Here is a 2,842-nt window from a genome sequence, read left to right as displayed (position 1 = left end):
ACAACCTGGGTTGTCCTTGATGATTGGACAGCACCAATAAACAAATGCTGTCCATGGTTCTGAACCACAAATTTGCTGGCTCCTTAGCTTAGATGCCTTCTTTTTCAAATAAAGATATCAAGAGAACGAAGAAAAATTGATAACATAAGTAAATTAGAAAGTTGCTTAAAATTGCATGCTCTATCCGAATCATGAAAGAAAAAAATTGAGTTCAGTATCCCTTTAAGTTACTATCGGGATGATTGACACCCCCTGCTAGCGGCTAATTGGCCATGAATGTGCAGAGGGTGGTATTGCACAAGCGTATGCTGTCGGCATTTAGCTATGTCGGGTGGACCTGATCCGCTGCAGCGGATCATGTCCGTTTGGCATATGATAAATCTACCCCTAGAGGTTTATCTTAGGCTGTTAGATTTATACATAACTTTCTTGTCTCCATAGACATCAATGGGGATTGCGTTATAGCGATCGCCATTCCACAATCGCAGTTGTTTTTTTCTAACACTTTTTCTCCATTGATGTCTATAGGGGAAAACATGCACAAGCACGTCAAGTCAGGACTTGGCTTTTGTGTGGTATGGAGCTTAACAAGGTTTTTTTGTAACTTGTAATGGCAGCACTATGGAAAGTTCTGTACTGCTAAATTTTTAGCGTTATTTTACGCACCAGGTTTAACGCACAACTTGTAATCTAGGTAACTATACTTTCAAATTTAATAAAAATATTACTTGTGCATGAATTAAACTAATAATGTCCTAAAGGGACAGTAAAGTCAAAATTAAACTTTTCATGACTCAGAGCATGCAATTTTAAACAACTTTAAACAATTTAGTTATATTATCTAATTCACTTTGTTCTCCTGTGGTTATTTGTTGAAAAGCATACCTAGGTACACTCACGAGCAGCAGTACACTACTGGGAGCTAGCTGCCTATTGGTGGCTGCACATATATGCCTCTTTTCATTGGCTTGCCCAGTGTGTTTAGCTAGGTCCCAGTGGTGAATTGCTGCTCCTTCAACAAAGGATACCAAAAGAATGAAGCACATTTGATTAAAGTTTAAAATTGTATGTTCTTTTTGAACCATGTGTTTCACGTTCCTTTAAAGTTAAAATAGTAGCTAATGGTACTGTTATAATCCAGCCGGATCTTTTTTCTTTTTTTAAAGGGTTCAGGATTATAAAGATTAAAGTGAAGCTTTTACAAGAATCAATCAGCTGACAAGGGCATTACTGGATCGCAAATTAACATGTAAAACTGTAAATGTAAAGCCTTTCTGTCTGCAGAAAACACTTTCCCCATGCATAAAATACTTTCCTGCTTTTAGAGTAATGGTTTTTACCTTATGAATAAACCAATTTTTTGTGTTGCATGCATCTGTATAAAGTAATTTTTTTCATTCGTCTGATTCACAATGCCTAAGAAAGTGTGAAACAAATCAGACCTAGGGCCACCACAGTGACAAGTTGTCAAATTGCAGAAGTCCAATAAATTCTCACATTCACCAGTAACATGTCAATTTCAACATTTTCTCTGTGATGCTTTGGAATTAATTCCTGTATGCAACAATATTTGGTGGATTTGGATTACCATTCCAATGGGCCCTATACCCTCAGGTCATTTAGGACTCAACAAAGAGAGAGTCAATGACAGAACAGAGAATGAGCAGGCAGAGTAGTAAGTCGCAAGAGAGGTAGGAGAAAAATGCACACCCATAAAGAAAACAATATTTAGGGTTAAATTACAAGTGGAGTGCTTGTAATCAGCCATTACAAGTTAGCAATTAGTGCTTATAAAATTAAAACGGCAGTATACACCAATTTTTATTTAACTACATGTAGACACTGCTATAAAGAATAATATCCACAGATACTGATATAAAAATCCAGTGTAAAACCTTTTAAAAACTTAATTAGAAGATCACAATTTAACACTGTTAATAAACTAAGCTTTGGACACCCACTGAAAGAGGCTGATAGCAGACCCTCCCCCTCCTCCTTCCCCTGCATAGGAAAAGACCCATTATACAAACAGAAGCAGTCTGATGTCTGCATACATCAGTATACATCTAAAATTTTGGGGCTTGGTTAGGAGCCTGAAAATTAGCACAATGTTATTTAAAAATAAGCAAAACTAAATTTTTACAAAACAAAAACATACCCAGATGGCCTAGTGTAAAATGTCCCTTTAAGCGGAGATCAAATCTCTGGTTAATTTTAAAAATGTTCCCCAAATGCCCCTAAAATACAGTGGTGTGTATTTTATAAAAAAAATAAAAATTGTAGCATTTTTATTTTTTAATAAAATAACTGCACCAGGCAAAGTTTTTGGGGGCTAAAGTTGGTGGGTGAACAACGCTGAAATGTGCCTTTACATTGCGGTCTATGGGAACTATGTGTTCCCATTAAATATATATGTATATGCTTATATACATATATATGTATGTGTTAATATGTGTATATACAGATATTAACACATAAATATGTATGTATATAATCATATACATATATATTTAAAATTGGCTGCATTGCTGCGCGACTTACTCCCTTCGCTGCGCTAGTTCTCGGCATGAGAATGTGATTCCCATTGGAGCCTATGGAAGCGCGTTCTCGTGAGCGCAATGCTTCCTTGCAATGTGAACGCAAGCTTCTGTTCCCATTGTGCCAATGGAGCGCAAAAATCGCTTTCACAAAAGCGATATTTAGTGCTCCACTTGTAATCTGGCCCTTAGTATGTTACCTCTAGGGCTGTTAGTGATAAATTAAGAGCCAGAACTACAACAGTTTCAAATTTAGAATACAAGTACTTCCAACACTAAATGAATCTGGTTACTTATAGATAGCT

Source organism: Bombina bombina, chromosome 2, assembly GCF_027579735.1.
Source record: "Bombina bombina isolate aBomBom1 chromosome 2, aBomBom1.pri, whole genome shotgun sequence".
Classification (NCBI taxonomy): Eukaryota; Metazoa; Chordata; class Amphibia; order Anura; family Bombinatoridae; genus Bombina; species Bombina bombina.
This window is presented reverse-complemented; position numbering follows the sequence as displayed.